Source organism: Schistocerca cancellata, chromosome 2, assembly GCF_023864275.1.
Source record: "Schistocerca cancellata isolate TAMUIC-IGC-003103 chromosome 2, iqSchCanc2.1, whole genome shotgun sequence".
Classification (NCBI taxonomy): Eukaryota; Metazoa; Arthropoda; class Insecta; order Orthoptera; family Acrididae; genus Schistocerca; species Schistocerca cancellata.
In genome coordinates this window covers 193,006,141-193,024,140 of record NC_064627.1, presented here as the reverse complement: position 1 = coordinate 193,024,140, position 18,000 = coordinate 193,006,141, and the positions used below count along the sequence as shown (strand labels likewise).

General features: G+C 43.7%; 1 protein-coding gene and 1 pseudogene across 1 annotated transcript in view; one reads left to right on the top strand and one right to left on the bottom strand.

Annotated features, from left to right (window-relative positions):
* The window catches only part of LOC126161511 (putative uncharacterized protein DDB_G0271606), a 477,313-nt gene that overhangs the window by 151,476 nt on the left and 307,837 nt on the right, over nucleotides 1–18,000 (bottom strand). The window lies entirely within an intron of this gene.
* Nucleotides 16,194–16,311, top strand: LOC126163287 (5S ribosomal RNA; annotated as a pseudogene).

Sequence of the window (18,000 nt, the reverse complement as noted above, 5' to 3'; positions counted from 1 at the left end):
ATACAATAACTATTTTTTAAATATATATTTTGCGTCTCAACACAGTTTCCTTAGATATACATGTTGTTATCAATGGAGAGACGTCTACAGACGTTAAAGTAACCTCTGGCGTGCCACAGGGGAGTGTTATGGGACCATTGCTTTTCACAATATATATAAATGACCTAGTAGATAGTGTCGGAAGCTCCATACGGCTTTTCGCGGATGATGCTGTAGTATACAGAGAAGTTGCAGCATTAGAAAATTGTAGCGAAATGCACGAAGATCTGCAGCGAATAGGCACTTGGTGCAGGGAGTGGCAACTGACCCTTAACATAGACAAATGTAATGTATTGCGAATACATAGAAAGAAGGATCCTTCATTGTAAGATTATATGATAGCGGAACAAACACTGGTAGCAGTTACTTCTGTAAAATATCTGGGATTATGCGTGCGGAACGATTTGAAGTGGAATGATCATATAAAATTAATTGTTGGTAAGGCGGGTACCAGGTTGAGATTCATTGGGAGAGTCCTTAGAAAATGTAGTCCATCAACAAAGAAGGTGGCTTACAAAACACTCGTTCGACCTATACTTGAGTGTTGCTCATCGGTGTGGGATCCGTACCAGATCGGGTTGACGGAGGAGATAGAGAAGATCCAAAGAAGAGCGGCGCGTTTCGTCACAGGGGTATTTGGTAACATAGCGTTACGGAGATGTTTAACAAAGTCAAGTGGCAGACTGTGCAAGAGAGGCGCTCTGCATCGCGGTGTAGCTTGCTGTCCAGGTTTCGAGAGGGTGCGTTTCTGGATGAGGTATCGAATATATTGCTTCCCCCTACTTATACCTCCCGAGGAGATCACGAATGTAAAATTAGAGAGATTGGAGCGCGCACGGAGGCTTTCAGACAGTCGTTCTTCCCGCGAACCATACGCGACTGGAACAGGAAAGGGAGGTAACGACAGTGGCACGTAAAGTGCCCTCCGCCACACACCGTTGGGTGGCTTGCGGAGTATAAATGTAGATGTAGATGTAGACTTGACCCAAGGAGACTTTACCATCACACTGGAGAAGTAGTTTCCTCAAACTTTGCAGCATACTCAGTTATGAAGGTGACAGTATTTTAATTTATTGAAAATTTCTTCCTACCAAATCAGTTTTTGAGACTGCAAAATGAGGTTGGATCAAGGCAACCAAATGAACCTGATAGACTCTCGTACCGTACGCTTTCGACGTCGTGACTGTTTCTCTGCTAGCTGGAGTGTGGAAGAGCCACTTTCTTGTATATCAATATTAACCGATTTCTTGCTTTTCAATCGGCTCCAGTTCCAAACTGTGACATTAGAATGGTCTTGATTAGTCATTTATGACTATATATACTAACCTATCAGAACCATATCGAATGACTTAGACTCGAGAAATTGAAAGTGTTTAATCATAGTTCGGTACTCGTTTTTCTTCATTTTCAATGTCTTTCGTCGTACTAACCACTTCGGACAGCTGCTAACTAAGGCCATTGCCGTGAAACGTCCTACTTTCATAACACTCAAGTTATAATACGAAAATTCTGTAACCAGACAATATGATAATTTCCGTTATTTTATTACAGATAATCGTATCAATAACGACGAGTTTATGAGAATTTCTCGACGTGCTGGTTCTTTGAAACAGCGTGAGTTCATAGGACGCAAGTTCTAATATAATCCCCACCAAATTTGAGATCATCATCTCTTTCCAAGGATTAGGTTTTATAGTCACCTGCAGCGGTATCTATCACCCATCCATCCATCTCTTACGAGACCTACCTAGTTCTCTCTTTCCTGTTTGCCGATAATTCATAATCTTTTTGGTAATCTATCTTCTATCATTCTGTCAACATGATCCTCCCATTTCTTTCTACTCTGTTCATCCTTCTCATTAATTGAAAAGATTTTTATATCTTATTGTTTCATTCCTTATTTTATTCATTTTACTACAGCCCTTTATATATCTCATCAACTACATTTCTGCTGCCTGTATACGCGGTTTTTTTTTCTATCCATGATCTGGAACCATACACAAAAGTAGGTGTAGCAGTATCTTTATAGAATTTCATTTGTGTTTTCTTTCTTGTTTTCCTTCCCAACGTTGTACCAATTTTCCCGCTGATGGCTCGATATTTATTAACCTTGTGTTCAATATCTTTGTCATAGTTAAAACTAATATCACCTTCTAGATAACTGAAGAGGTATACTTACTGTAAAATTTTCTCATTTATTGTTATTTTAGATCTGACTGAATTCTTCCCTTTGAAAGCCATTATTTTTGTCTCGTTTTCATTTATAGTTTGTTGTAGTATATCGCTTTTTCGCTCAATTTATAGGGATCTTTGTAAATTGTGTTTCATCCCTGTATACATATCTGGTCATCAGCGAAAAACAGAATATTTAATGTTATGCTAGATCCTACTTTATTTCCTAATTGTGTTTCATTTTTGCACTTCAAAGCTTGATCGTCAATACATAAATTAAATAAAGTGGGTGATAGACTATACCCCTTCATTCATTAAAATTTCATCCGACGTTTTAGAATCTGAAGTTATTACTCTTATAACTATTTTCGTATTTAAATAAAGACACTTTATTGTACTAATAATGTGTTTAGGAACAGATTTTATTTTCAGTATTTTTCACCATATGGACATTTTTACCTTATCGAAGGCTTTTTCGTAATCACTAAATGCTAAATGTGTTTCTAAGCCAAATTCTCGACGTTTTTCAGCAATTTGTCTTATCGTTACTCGAAGATCTTTTTCTGAAGCCTAATGGTTCGAGATTAACGTTCCTGATTTTTGTTTAAGAATTTTCCCATAAATTTTGTATCCTGCACTTAGTAAATTAATTCCTCCAAATTTCATGTGTCTTTCCTAGTGCCTATTTATATACATAAATAAATTCAGTAGTGTTCCATTCTTCAGGCACGGAACAGTTCTTCCCACACACAGTGAAGAAATGGGGATAGCAAAGCTCTAAAATGATTCCTCCGTATTTGAGATCAAACGGAAAATGACTAAAGCCATTATGGCAACCGCAAAGTTTTACCTCTCAGGCAGGGTGCGGTCCTGCAGCCCACTGGCCCAGTTCCTGCCCACTAAACAAAAATCTGATCTGTCTTGTTCAGTATTTCACGCAACGACGTGTTTTTCGGTGGGAGGTCACAAAAATCCACCAGTCCCTCGTCTACGAAAACTTTCCCGGTTCTCGTGAGAACGGCTTGAGAGAAGGAGCTCGCATGTGCCATCTTGCTCCGACTAGTCCAAAACTTGTTCTGTTCGTTATTGTATCGTTTGCGTGTATCTTATTTTCTGAGGCGGAGGTTGGGCAACACTGCAGCATTTTCCTAGACCAGCCTGGAATATCTCCAAAAAACCACAGGCTGGCCGGTGTACCAGATCAAAATGAGAGAATTCGATCCGATTTCTGTTCACCTCCATGTCTCGCTAGCTAGCGTACTGCACGTTAAGCTACACGAGTAGGCTGCTTATCGCTTAACTCACATTTCATATATGACGTTTATATAAGGCACATTTTTCTCGTTCTAATACTGGTTCAGCAGCACCAAATTACTTCGTGACCGCTATCTGATCCGTCTGACAAATACGCATCGCTCCCCGGACAAAATGCGCAGATAGAATCTCCACTCGCGCTTTCCATCCGTCTCCAGCGGCGAAGTGGGAGGAAGGAGGAGGTGGAAGCTCTGGAGCAGCGCCAGCAGTGGAATTGCATCTGGACCGGCGCCGCCCGCTGCTACGGCGAGAACTGGATGGTACTCGCAGAATTTGCCGCGGCCGCAAGCTGTCCTTGCAGGTTCGTGTCCAAGGACGTTGTCATGGATACGGGCAGACGTCACGCCCTCGCGTCAGCGGATCAAATATTATCGGCGTCGGACGGCGCTCCGCACCGAATACGGTGCATTTGCATCCCCTAGCTCTCTGCCCCGTTATCTCTGCGCAGCTGTACGTGGTATGTCTCACGCACCTCAACATATTTGCCTTGAGAGAGTCAATTAGAGGCTTATCGCGGATTTCAATTGGGGAGTGCATGGTCCATCGGAAGTGACCACACTCTGGACAAGGTTTTGCTGTCGTAAGGACGCAGATATGCCGTTACTTCATGCCGCAGTACTTTCTTAGATGACACTGCTACATGCTCATTCCTCATGTCGCGTGTTAAACTAAACTGCAATGGAACACATAATTACTTTGTGTTAGGTTCGTGTGCCCTCGTCCACATCAGTCCCTCTCCCTGACAACTATTACTAAGCAGGTTATGTTCACTGCGATACTTCCTTACTTGTGTAGTAAAAGAAGGTTTCTCCGGCGCATAATGAGTAGCAGGTCGCCAGAAAAAATAAGTACTACGGATCTTCCGAGAGAAACAGATCAGACACCTACAGAAGAACAGATACGTGAAAGAAAGTGTGGATGACTGGAGCACACATTGAGTAAGCCGGATAGTGCAGTCGAAAGGAAGGCATTACAATGGAATTCCCAAGGAACAAAGAAGAGAAACAGGCCTAGAGATACATGGAACAAGACGGTGGAAGTGGAAGCGAGGAGAGTTGCCAATATGCGGGAGGAATTAAAGGAAATAGTCAAACACAGAGATGGATGGCGAGCTCTCCTGAATGCTTTATGCCCCCGTAGGAGTAAAATGAATCAAGTCAAGTAAGTAGTAAACGTAGGAATTTAATGGTTTTTGCGTAACATTTGAGACGAATTGCTGTAGTTCATTTAGAGCTACCTATCATGTAACCAAAGCATATGAATATTACATCGCCTTTACCAAGGAGTTTTATATTTGATTTTTTAGTTTACTGAAATTCCCCTTTGCGTGATCATAAAGCCATGTCGTACTAAAACCTCGTGGCTTTGCTTATTCGCGGCCAGTACTGGCTTCTTAATGACTCTTTGTCCCATTTAACGGCTCTTTTGCTTAAGCAGTGCACAATACCATCCAACGTCATTTAGGAAACATGGGAAATTAAGAAAGAGCAATGCCACTAGTTGCCCACATCCAACTCATGATACATCGAGTTCACTTTTAATCATTACTATTGCCAACAAGAGCACGCAACGGACAATACGTAGACACTGTAAATGCAATTTTAAGCTCCACACGCTCGTAAGTCCTAACGAACTTAGCTCGAAGCAGTCTGTTCCTACCACAATTACTTTGTCTGCCTTGTGTCGTTTCTTAGTCGCGAAACAACTGATATCCCCTTAGCCTTTCCGTTTCTGCGATTATATGGCAGCCTGTTTTGTTAGTTTGCCACGCACGTTAATTTTTTTAAATTGGGAAACCTCTTCGGCAGCGACTTCTTGTGGTTTTTTTCAAGTATGTGTCACAGTGGTATGGTCTTCGGGTGTTGAGTTGTCCTGAACACTTCACGACAGCCTTTTCTTGGATTTCGTGCGGGAATATCACAACTGTACTTCAGTGTTTTCGGCAGCGTGTCTTAAAAAAATAGAAATAAGACATGTATTTCATCTGTGAACGGACGATATAAGTATCTCGCAAGTATGACACACAGTGTGACATAAATAACATAATTTTCGCAACAAACACTTTTCGATGATGCGCGCCACACAGTACGTAAGCATCTCATCTCCTGCATCTATTCATGTCCATTGCACATTCCGATGGACTTGGGCAATCCCAGCAGGACAATGCGACACCCTACACGTCCAGAATTGTTACAGAGTAGTTCCAGGAACACTCATCTGAGTTTACACACTTCCGCTGGCCACCAATCTCCCCAGACATGATTATTACTGAGCATATCTGGGATGACTTGCAACGTGCTCTTCAGAAGGGATCTCCTACCCCTCAAACTCTTACGGATTTATAGCCATCCCTGTAGGATTCATGGACTCTGGCCATAATAACGGCCCTGATACGCTTGGGCATTGAGTCAAACAGAGATTGGATGGCGTGTACACGTACAGCTGCCCATGCAGCTTCAACACGATGCCACAATTCATCAAGAGTAGTGACTGGCGTATTGTGACGAGCCAGTTGCTCAGCCACCATTGACCAAACGTTTTCAATTGGTGAGAGATCTGGAGAATGTGCTGGCCACGGCAGCAGTCGAACATTTTCTTTATCCAGAAAGGCCCGTACAGGACCTGCAACATGCGGTCGTGCATTATCCTGCTGAAATATAGGGTTTCTAAGGAATCGAATGAAGGGTAGAGCCACCGGTCGTAACACATCTGAAATGTAACGTCCACTGTTCAAAGTGCCGTCAATGCGAACAAGAGGTGACCCAGACGTGTAACCAATGGCACGCCATACCATCACGCCGGGTGATACGCCAGTATGGCGATGACGAATACACGCTTCCAAGGTGCGTCACCGCGATGTCGCCAAACACTGATGCGACCATCATGATGCTGTAAACAGAACCTGGATTCACGCGAATAAATGACGTTTTGTCATTCGTGCACCCAGGTTCGTCGCTGAGTACACCATCGCAGGCGCTCCTGTCTATGATGCAGCGTCAAGGGTAACCACAGCCATGGTCTCGATGCTGATAGTCCATGCTGCTGCAAACGTCGTCGAACTGTTCGTGCAGATGGTTGTTGTTTTGCAAACGTCCTCACCTGTTGACTGACGGATCGAGACGTGGCTGCACGATCCGTTACAGCCACGCGGATAAGATGCCTGTCATCTCGACTGCTAGTGATACGAGGCCGTTGCAATCCAGCACGGTGTTCCGTATTACTCTCCTGAACCCACCGATTCCATATTCTGCTAACAGTCATTGGATCTCGACCAACGCGAGCAGCAATGTCACGATAAACCGCAATCGCGATAGACTACAATCCGACCTCTATCAAAGTCGGAAACGCGATGGTATGCATTTCTCCTCCTTACACGATGCATCACAATAAAGTTTCACCAGGCAATGCCGGTCAACTGCTGTTTGTGTATGAGAAATCGGTTGGAAACTTTCCTCATGTCAGCACGCTGTAGGTGTCGCCACCGGCGCCAACCTTGTGTGAATGCTCTGAAAAGCTAATCATTTGCATAGCACAGCATATTCTTCCTGTCGCTTAAATTTCGCGTCTTTAGCACGTCATCTTCGTGGTGTAGCAATTTTAATGGCCAGTAGTGAGGTCGGTAGTGGCTCTGAGCACAATGGGACTTAACTTCTGAAGTCATCAGTCCCCTAGAACTTAGAACTACTTAAACCTAACTAACCTAAGGACATCACACACATCCATGCCCGAGGCAGGATTCGAACCTGCGACCGTAGCGGAGGTCGGTAGTCATAATGTTCTGGGTAATCTATGTACATCTAATGTTCTCTACCTGCTGTACTAATTTGAACGAATGGTTTCGGAACACCCTGTATACACAGTTGCTTTTTCCATCGCTCTGTTTGACAGTGGAAATGGAAAGGGAATGACCAGCAGTGGTACAAGGTAACGTACACTACGCTGCCACTGTACGGTGGCTTACGGAATATGAATGCAGATGTAGAGAAGAAGGAAATTTGGCTGGCGTCTCGGTAAGTATGAAGCTCCCAGTTCGGCAACGTACGCCCCGCCCAGTCGGAGCTTAGTGAGACGCTAATAGTGAGAGCCAGACGCAGAGGCGCTCATGAATGAAGCGGTACCGTCCCGCCGTGCCGCGATGAGCGCAATTAACGCGGTGTGGCGAGCTGCCCGCTCGGCCGCGCGGCGCCGCGCTGCTTACGCAAATGAGCGAATTCCCAGGGGTCGGCCGAGTGCGACGCGACGGCCCGTGCCTGCTAGCTTTCGCCAGGCGCGCGCGAGCCGCAACAGGCCCACACCTCGGCTCAAACTCCGCTTACCGCATTGCCCTTCCCTGAAGCCTCGCCCGCATGGCAAGCGACTCACATTCCTCACAGCTGGCTGACCACGTAGGAGGGCCTCTGACATTCCGATCCGCATTACTTGGCACCTCATCGCCTGAGGTCGTCGTTAAACTCGCCTCACGTCACTTGAAGTTAACTCCGTGTTGGTCTCTGGTGCGGACCCAGAAGCTGTCGGGGAATCTTTACCCTTCCTCTACAAAAAGTTTGTGTATGTCAGTTTCCGAATTTTACAGCTTTCAGAGATGCCTAGCGTGAAAAATCAGAGTCTCGCATATGGCAAGGAATTTCATTAATTACAGTCTACGTTTAACACAGGATACGCTTCAGATGCAAACAAGTGTAAATATTACCGAACTATCAGTTTAATAAGTAAACTGCTAGCAGCCGAACTCGAGGAAGATCAGGTTGGATGCCGGTGAAATGTGGGAATACGCGATGCAATATCCATCTAAGAAAATAGATTAAGGGAAAGCAAGAAGATAGGTTAAGGAAAGCGTAAGTGGACTTGAAGAAAGTTTTCGACAGTATCGACTGGAATATTCTCTTTGAAATTCTGAAGGTAAGAGGTGTCAAATACAGGAAGCGAAGATCTACACTACTGGCCATTAAAATTGCTACACCACGAAGCTGACGTGCTACAGACGCGAAATTTAACCGACTGGAAGAAGATGATGTGATATGCAAATGATTACCTTTTCAGAGCATTCACACAAGGTTGGCGCCGGTGGCGACAACTGCAGCGTGCTGACAAGAGGAACATTTCCAACTGATTTCTCACACACAAACAGAAGTTGACCAGCGTTGCCTGGTGAAACGTTGTTGTGATGCCTCGTCTAAGGAGGTCGGATTGTAGCCTATCACGATTGCGGTTTATCGTATCGCGACATTGCTGCTCGCGTTGGTCGAGATCCAATGACTGTTAGCAGAATATCGAATCAGTGGGTTCAGGAGGGTAATACGGAACGCCGTGATGGATCCCAACGGCCTCGTATCACTAGCAGTCGAGATGACAGGCATCTTATCCGCATGGCTGTAACGGATCGTGCAGCCACGTCTCGATCCCTGAGTCAACAGATGGGGACGTTTGCAAGACAACAACCATCTCCACGAACAGTTCGACGACGTTTGCAGTAGCGTGGACTATCATCTCGGAGACCATGACTGCGGCTACCCTTGTCTCTGCATCACAGACGGGAGGGCCTTCGACGGTGTACTCAACGACGAACCTGGGTACACGAATGACAAAACGACATTTATTCGCATGAATCCAGGTTCTGTTTACAGCATCATGATGGTCACATCCATGTTTGGCGACATCGCGGTGACGCACTTTGGAAGCGTGTATTAGTCATCGCCATACTGGCGTATCACCCGGTGTGATGGTAGGGGGTGCCATTAGTTACACGTCTCTTGTTCGCATTGACGGCACTTTGAACAGTGGACGTTACATTGCAATGTGTTACGACCCGTGGCTCTACTCTTCATTCGATCCCTTAGAAACCCTACATTTCAGCAGGATAATGCACGACCGCATGTTGCAGGTCCTGTACTGGCCTTTGTGGATACAGAAAATGTTCTACTGCTGTCCTGGCCAGCACATTCACCAGATCTCTCCCCAACTGAAAACGTCTGGTCAATGGTGGCCGAGCAACTGGCTCGTCACAATACGCCATTCACTACTCTTGAACTGTGGTATCGTGTTGAAGCTGCATGGGCAGCTGTACCTGTACACGCCATCCAAGCTCTGGTGGCCTCAATGCCCAAGCGTAGCAAGGCCGTTAGTACGGCCAGGGGTGGTTGTTCTGGGAACTGATTTCTCAGGATCTATGCACCCAAATTGCGTGAAAACGTAATCTCATGTCAGTTCTAGTATAATATATTTGTCCAATGAATACCCATTTATCATCTGCATTTCTTCCTGGTGTAGAAATTTTAATGGCCAGTAGTGTACGTACAGATTGTATGAAAACCAGATGGTCGTTACAAGAATCGAGTGACATGAAAGGGAAGCAGTGCTTGAGAAGGGAATGCGACAGAGTTGTAACGTAACCCCGATACTGTTCAGTCTATACACTGAGCCAGTAGTAAAGGAAACAAAAGAAAAATGTGGTATAGGAATTAAAGTTCAGGTAGAAGAAATAAATATTTTGAGGTTTATTGATGCCATTGTAATTCTGTCAGAGACAGCAAAGGACTTGGAAGAGCAGTTGAACAGAACGGACAGTTTCTTGAAAAGAGGATATAAGAAGAACATCCAAAAAACCAAAACAAGAATAATGGAATGTAGTAGAAGTAAATAAAGCGATGCTGAGGAAATTAGATGATGGCCGAGGATATAAAATGCCGACTGGCAACGGCAATAATGCGTTTATGAAGAAAAGGAATTTGTTGATATCGAATAAAGATTTAAATGTTAGGAAATCTTCTCTGAAACAATTTGTATGCAGTGTAGCCATAAATTGAAGTGAAAAAAGGACGATAGACAGTTTAGATGAAAAGAGAATAGTAGCTATTGAAATGTGGTGCTACAGAACGATCCTAAAGAGAAAGTGGATACATCACGTAACTAATGAGTAGGTATGGGAAAAATACTACTCTTCTGCGTTATAATTCGTGAGTTTGTCAGCCAGTGCAGTTTTACGGCTCAACGCGATCGACATGTGACTTGTATTAGCCAACTTTTCGTAAGTTAGGTTTTGTATTTTTTTGTACTTATAACGTTCTGTACTTTAAGATTTGTTTTCATTCTCGGTTCTTAACGTTGGTTCAGGTGCCAGATGATGGTCGTTGGCCGAAATCGGTGGCAAATAAATAAGTAGTTCTAATGCAACCAAGTGTCATGAGTTTATTAAAATCTGTAGTACTACACATTAACCGTCAAATGATTTTTTTAATAAAGTAATTTTGGGTAAATGGGCACGTCATTATGAAACACTAACGCAAATAATTTTCCGAAGTTTCGACAGATTTCACAGTGGTTCTCATCAGGGCGGTTAACCGTCGGAAATTGAGTTCCTTTAGCGTTTCCCAATGACGTGGTCTAAAGTCAAAATCATTTTATTCACAATTACGTTGGCCGTGGAATATTACGAAATCATGTTATTTTTTTATAATGTCTGCATGGCATTGTAGGCTAAATTCATGTACATTACAATTATTCGTGAACGATACAGTCTAGCATTAATCCTCGCATCAAAATAGGCTATTCCAGCGTAAGTCATAACATTAGAATCCAGTGTTTATGTCTCTACGATAATAATCGTTTATATACACTCCTCGAAATTGAAATAAGAACACCGTGAATTCATTGTCTCAGGAAGGGGAAACTTTATTGACACATTCCTGGGGTCAGATACATCACATGATCACACTGACAGAACCACAGGCACATAGACACAGGCAACAGAGCATGCACAATGTCGTCACTAGTACAGTGTATATCCACCTTTCGCAGCAATGCAGGCTGCTATTCTCCCATGGAGACGATCGTAGAGATGCTGGATGTAGTCCTGTGGAACGGCTTGCCATGCCATTTCCACCTGGCGCCTCAGTTGGACCAGCGTTCGTGCTGGACGTGCAGACCGCGTGAGACGACGCTTCATCCAGTCCCAAACATGCTCAATGGGGGACAGATCCGGAGATCTTGCTGGCCAGGGTAGTTGACTTACACCTTCTAGAGCACGTTGGGTGGCACAGGATACATGCGGACGTGCATTGTCCTGTTGGAACAGCAAGTTCCCTTGCCGGTCTAGGAATGGTAGAACGATGGGTTTGATGACGGTTTCGATGTACCGTGCACTATTCAGTGTCCCCTCGACGATCACCAGTGGTGTACGGCCAGTGTAGGAGATCGCTCCCCACACCATGATGCCGGGTGTTGGCCCTGTGTGCCTCGGTCGTATGCAGTCCTGATTGTGGCGCTCACCTGCACGGCGCCAAACACGCATACGACCATCATTGGCACCAAGGCAGAAGCGACTCTCATCGCTGAAGACGACACGTCTCCATTCGTCCCTCCATTCACGCCTGTCGCGACACCACTGGAGGCGGGCTGCACGATGTTGGGGCGTGAGCGGAAGACGGCCTAACAGTGTGCGGGACCGTAGCCCAGCTTCATGGAGACGGTTGCGAATGATCCTCGCCGATACCCCAGGAGCAACAGTGTCCCTAATTTGCCGGGAAATGGCGGTGCGGTCCCCTACGGCACTGCGTAGGATCCTACAGTCTTGGCGTGCACCCGTGCGTCGCTGCGGTCCGGTCCCAGGTCGACGGGCACGTGCACCTTCCGCCGACCACTGGCGACAACATCGATGTACTGTGGAGACCTCACGCCCCACGTGTTGAGCAATTCGGCGGTACGTCCACCCGGCCTCCCGCATGCCCACTATACGCCCTCGCTCAAAGTCCGTCAACTGCACATACGGTTCACGTCCACGCTGTCGCGGCATGTAACCAGTGTTAAAGACTGCGATGGAGCTCCGTATGCCACGGCAAACTGGCTGACATTGACGGCGGCGGTGCACAAATGCTGCGCAGCTAGCGCCATTCGACGGCCAACACCGCGGTTCCTGGTGTGTCCGCTGTGCCGTGCGTGTGATCATTGCTTGTACAGCCCTCTCACAGTGTCCGGAGCAAGTATGGTGGGTCTGACACACCGGTGTCAATGTGTTCTTTTTTCCATTTCCAGGAGTGTAGATGGAAGTACGAACAGTGTGTCATTAGAGATCAGGCCTAAGTACGCACTATAGATAACAAATGTCGCAGAATATGGCACTTATGCAAAATAACAACAAATTCAGATAATCTGTCAATAGCATAACAGCAAATATTCAGTAATCGGTTACTATTCCAGTTAAGTTATCTGTTGCCACTTCTAGTTCATATCCTTCATTGATGTTTCTCACCACAGCAAACGATAGATTACGTAATGATAACAGATTTCTTAACCAATGACGGAATGACTGATATATATTAACAACATGGTTGTAAGTATCTTATTATGCTGTTAATAACGTTTCCCATCATTTATTATACTTAATAGGAATATTGCTATCAACATTCAGCCATAAATTTTAGCGACGTACATTTTTGTGGAAACGGTATGACAAAGAAAGACTTTCATCCGTCAGTAGTACTGCGTGCTTTAAAACACGAAACTGTCGCACTTCTTACAGCGCGGCCCTGGTTAGACAGACATCTCTTCTAGATGAAATGCTTTGATCTACATTACGCAAGCGACCTTGTCTAACTGCCGTAGGTCGTTACCATTGAGGAGTTGCAACTTTTTTCACTGCAATTTCTTGTACCGCATCAGCGAATGGTCTTAATAGCCTACAAGCACAGAAAGATGGGCCCTGGGTGGGAGGAGAAGCAATGTAATTTTACAGCCGGAAATTCCGTGACTAGATTAATACCTTTATGTCGACCATAATAATCACGTATACGTCAGGTCCTTGACTGAACACGATACTTCGACGGACCGGTTTCAAATTGGAGTGAGTTTCACAATGTCGGCGGGTGCAACCAGCGAGATTTGCAGAGCTTATGCGAACCTGGGAACCGTCAAACTACTAGCTACGTCAACTGTTATTAACAGAATAACAATCAAGAGCTGTTTTCTGTACCTTTATGCATGTAATTACTGTATCTACACTCAGAGAAAGAGTGCACAGTGACGTACGAAAGTTTTCAACTGTGGATAACTGTTCGATAGTTTTGTGCCATTTTAGGTTTCACTAGTTGTGTAGCAACTTAATAAGTAGTAAAAAAATTATATTCGCCACCCTTGTAAAAACTCCCTAAGTGAAAATATGTTCCATGTAAAACAGCAACAAAATGTATGTAGAAATGTAGGATTATCTGAGGCTTCTGTAATCACAGAAATAAAATATCTCAGAATTTGCTATTATACACTTTCTGTTTCGACTAATAACTTTACTTTTAAATGTTACCATCAGTGTCGGAGTATGTATTTGTATTTGTATGTATTGAATATGTATGTGTCAGCGGCCGCTACCGAAATACAACTAATTTAATTCTTCCTTTCTGTTATTGCTGTATGATGGCGATTCATTGATCCACACTTATTTGGTGCAGAAAGGAAATTATGACACTCCTAATATGATAAACAAATTGAAAATGCGTTGTACTGCTATGGGATAGCACCAGATACAAAACCAGAGTAAGATGTGCAAACGTATTTCGTACCATCCTGCAGATATAGTTAGAGAAAAAACTCAGTGGAACTTTTAAAGATGTTCTGAACAGTCCACCCAAAAACGTCTTTTACAAGTGAGGCGCTGAGACCCACAAGGGCTGAAAGCACACTTGGTAGATTTTGAGATAGCAGCGTGTATGCCTGCTCGTGACATCTGTTGATCTTATGGTGAACCAGCTTCATGAGTGCTGTATCAATACACCCTGTATATGAAATTTGCAAAAAGGTGTCTCACCGATTTCCCTAATATCCTCTTCGGTAAAAGCCCAAAGCACAAATTTCCATTGCGGTACCAACGCTCAGTCTAGATACACAGGCGTAGGACTCAGTGAATTGAAATGGAAAGAAAACAAGGATTTTTGGACAGATAGTAATATCAACAGAAACATAAAATGGTATAACGGGAGTAGCATTCGTTTTGAATACGCAGGTAGGGCAGAGTTACAGTGAACTGTTCAGTGACAGGGTTGTTCTTATCAGAATCGACAGCAAACCAACACCGACAACGTGAGTCCAGGGACGATTTCCCAAGCTGAAGATGAAGAGACAGACAAAGGATATGAGGATACTGAAAGGGTAATATAGTACGAAAAGGGAGATGAAAATCTATTACTAATGGGAGACTGGAATGCAGTCGTAGGGAAATGAGCAGAATAAATCATTACGGTAGAATTTGGGCTTGGTACAAGGAATGAGAGAGGAGAAAGGCTAATTAAGTTACGTTATAAATTTCAGCTACTGACAACGAAGACTCTGTTCAAGAATCACAAGACGAGGAGGTATACTTGGAAAAGGCCGGGTGATACAAGAAGATTTCAGACAGGTTACATAATTGCCAGACAGAGATGCCGAAATCAGATACTGGATTGTAAGTCATACCCAGGAGCAGATACAGACTCAGATGATGATGTAGTAGTGATGAAGAGCAGGCTGAAATCTAAGCGATTAGTCAGGAAGAATCAGTACGCAAAGAAGTGGGATACCAAGTACTAAGGAATGAAGAGATACGCTTGAAATTCTCTAAAGCTATAGATACAGCAATAAGGAATAGCTCAGTAGGCAGTACAGTTGAAGAGGAATGGACATCTCTGAAAAGTGCATTCACAGAAACTGGAACGAAAATCATAGGTGCAAAGAAGGTAACTGCGAAGAAACCATGGGTAAAGAAGAAATACTTCAGTTGATCGATGAAAGAAACATGTAAAAAAATGATGAGTGAAATTCAGGAATACAGAAATACAGGTCGCTGATCAATGCAATAAACAGGAAGTGCAGGGAAACTAGGACGAAATGGTTTCATGAAACGTGAAGAAATCGAAAATAATTATTGTCAGAAGGACTGACTCAGCACATAGAAATATGAAATTAAAAGGAAGGGTGATAACATTAAAGTGAAACGGGTATTCCACTGTTAAATGGAGAGGAGATAGCGGATAGGTGGAAAGACTACATTGAAGGCCTCTGTGTGGGGGAAGATCTGTCTGATGTGATGATAGAAGAAGAAACAGGCATCAATTTAGAAGAGATAGGAGATCCAGTATTAGAATCAGAATTTAAGAGAGCTTTGGAAGATTTAAGATCAAATAAGGCAGAAGGGATTGATAACATTCTATCAGAATTTCTAAAATTATTGAGCGAAGTGGCAACAAAACGGCTATTTACGTTGGTGTGTGGAATGTATCAGTCTGGCGACATACCATATGACTTCCGGAGAAACTTCAGCCACACAATTCCGAGGACTGCAAGACCTGATAAACAAGAGAATTATCGCAAAATCAGCTTAATAGCTCATGAATCCAAGTTGCTGACAAGAGTAGTATACAGAAGAATGGAAAAGAAAATTGAGGATGTGTTAGATGACAATCAGTTACGTTTTACGGAAGGTAAAATCACCAGAGAGGCAATACTGACGTTGCAGCTGATACTGGAAGGAAGACTAAAGAACAATCGAGACGTATTCATAGGGTTTGTCGACCTGAAAAAATCGTCGACGATGTAAAGTGGTGCAAGATGTTCGAAATTCTGAGAAAAATAGGGGTAAGCTAAGAGGTAGACAGGTAATATACAATATAATGTGTAATATAAATAAAAAGGGTGTAAAAGAGGGATAAGGCAACAGCCTTGCCGCAGTGGATACACCGGTTCCCGTGAGATCACCGAAGTTAAGCGCTGTCGTGCGTGGTCAGCACTTGGATGGGTGACCGTCCAGGCTGCCATGCGCTGTTGCCATTTTTCGGCGTGCACTCAACCTTGTGATACCAATTGAGGTGCTACTCGACCGATTAGTAGCGGCTTCGGTCAAGAATACCATCATAACGACCGAGAGAGCGGTGTGCTGATCCTCCTATTCGCATCCTCTACTGAGGATGACACGGCGGTCGGATGGTTCCGGTAGGCCACTCGTGGCCTGACGACGGAGTGCTTTTTTTTTTTTTTTTTTTTTTTGGGAAGACAGGGATAAAGTCTTTCGCCCCTACTGTTCAATCTGTACATCGAAGAAGCTATGATGTGAATAAGTGAAAAAAAGAAAGGTTCAGAAGTGGGATTAAAATTCAAGCTGGAAGGATATCAATGATGAGATTCGTTAATGACATTGCTATCCTGAGTGAAAGTGAAGAAGAATTACATGATCTGCTGTAAGGAATGAACAGTCTAGTGAGTACAGAATATGACTTGAGAGTAAAGCGAAGAAATACGAAACTAATGAGAAGAAGCAGAAATGAAAACAGTGAGAAATTTAACATCAGGATTGATGGTCACGAACTATATGAAGTTAAGGAATTCTGCTACATAGGCAACAAAATAACCAATGACGGACGGAGCAAGGAGGACAGCAAAAGCAGACCAGCACTCGCGGAACGGGCATTCTTGGCCTAGATAAGTATATTAGTATCAAACGTAGGCCTTAGAGAAGAAATTTATGAGAGTGTACGTTTGGAGCACCGCATTGCATGGTGGTGAAAGATGGACTATGGGAAAACCGGAACACAAGAGAATCGGAGAATTTGAGATGTGGTGATACAGATGAATGTCGAAAATTAGGTGGACTGTAAAGGTAAGGAATGAGTAGGTTCTGTGCAGAATCAGAGACGAAAGGAATATTTGGTATATACTGACGATGAGAAGGGACAGGATGGTAGGCAATCTTTTAAGACATCAGGAAATAACTTCCATGATGCCAGAGGGAGCTGTAGAAGGCAAAAACTGTAGAGGAAGACAGAGATTGGAATATATCATGCAAATAATTGAGGAGTTAGATAGCAAGTGCCACTCTGAGATGAAGTGGTTGGCACAGAAGAGGAATTCGTGTCGGGCCTCTTCAATCCAGTCAGAAAACAAATGACAAAAAAAGAAGGCTCTCTGGCTACACTGGCGCCTATTTCTTCAAGAAAGCTGGCAAAACTTAGTGCCTAAAGTGAATAGATGGTTTTTCCTGAACCTCAAGTCAGAGAATGTGCTCCACGAAAATGATGATAACGAAGACCATGAAGTGTTTGGATAGGTCGTAATTGAGCGAGTGATACATTTACTGTTCTGAATCTGGTTTCACCTTAATTACACACTACACAGCAGTCAAAAAGACACTATTGCCACTAGCCTGTTTATGAAAATTTTGTGGATTAACATGAATAATGACAATCCTAAATATTAACTAAAATTTCATGGTATAAATTGAGTACTTGATTTTTTATAGGAAATATATTGTGTTGAGACGTGGTTAAACGGCAAGTCAAACCAATGAGACTAACGGTTTGCCTACAAACTTAATTTGAACGAACTTCTATTTTTCTCAAAACTCTGTGTCTCTGCTGTGCGCCATTATGGCTCCAGGTGCCTCACCTGTCTCTGCGATCCTTATTTCTCACAGAAATTTGTCGTAAATGCTTGGTGTGAACAATTTGAAATGCGGCATGTGGT